This window comes from Maylandia zebra, linkage group LG14, assembly GCF_041146795.1.
Source record: "Maylandia zebra isolate NMK-2024a linkage group LG14, Mzebra_GT3a, whole genome shotgun sequence".
Taxonomy (NCBI): Eukaryota; Metazoa; Chordata; class Actinopteri; order Cichliformes; family Cichlidae; genus Maylandia; species Maylandia zebra.
Window position 1 is genome coordinate 20,530,074 of NC_135180.1, and position 309 is coordinate 20,530,382.

Genomic DNA, 309 nt, shown 5'->3' on the forward strand with positions numbered 1-309 from the left:
AGTCAGAGCCACTTCCTTCTATTCAGCCAGACACAAGAGCTTTTTAAAGATGGTCGAACACTAACACACAAAACTCGCCGTACACAACGATGGGGCGCGTACGAACAAACACACACGTACTGATGGTCACCCTTTTGTCAGAATCTATTGCAGTAGGTCTTACAGGAGATGATGAAGGAAGCCTTTGTCTTCCTTATAAGTCGTGAAAGTCGGTGAAAAGATGCCCATGTGATCAATTTGAGATCCAGTGAAAGCTTATTCAGCATTCTTTGTTCCTTTTCTTATGAGGGTAAAAAAAATGAACTGAGA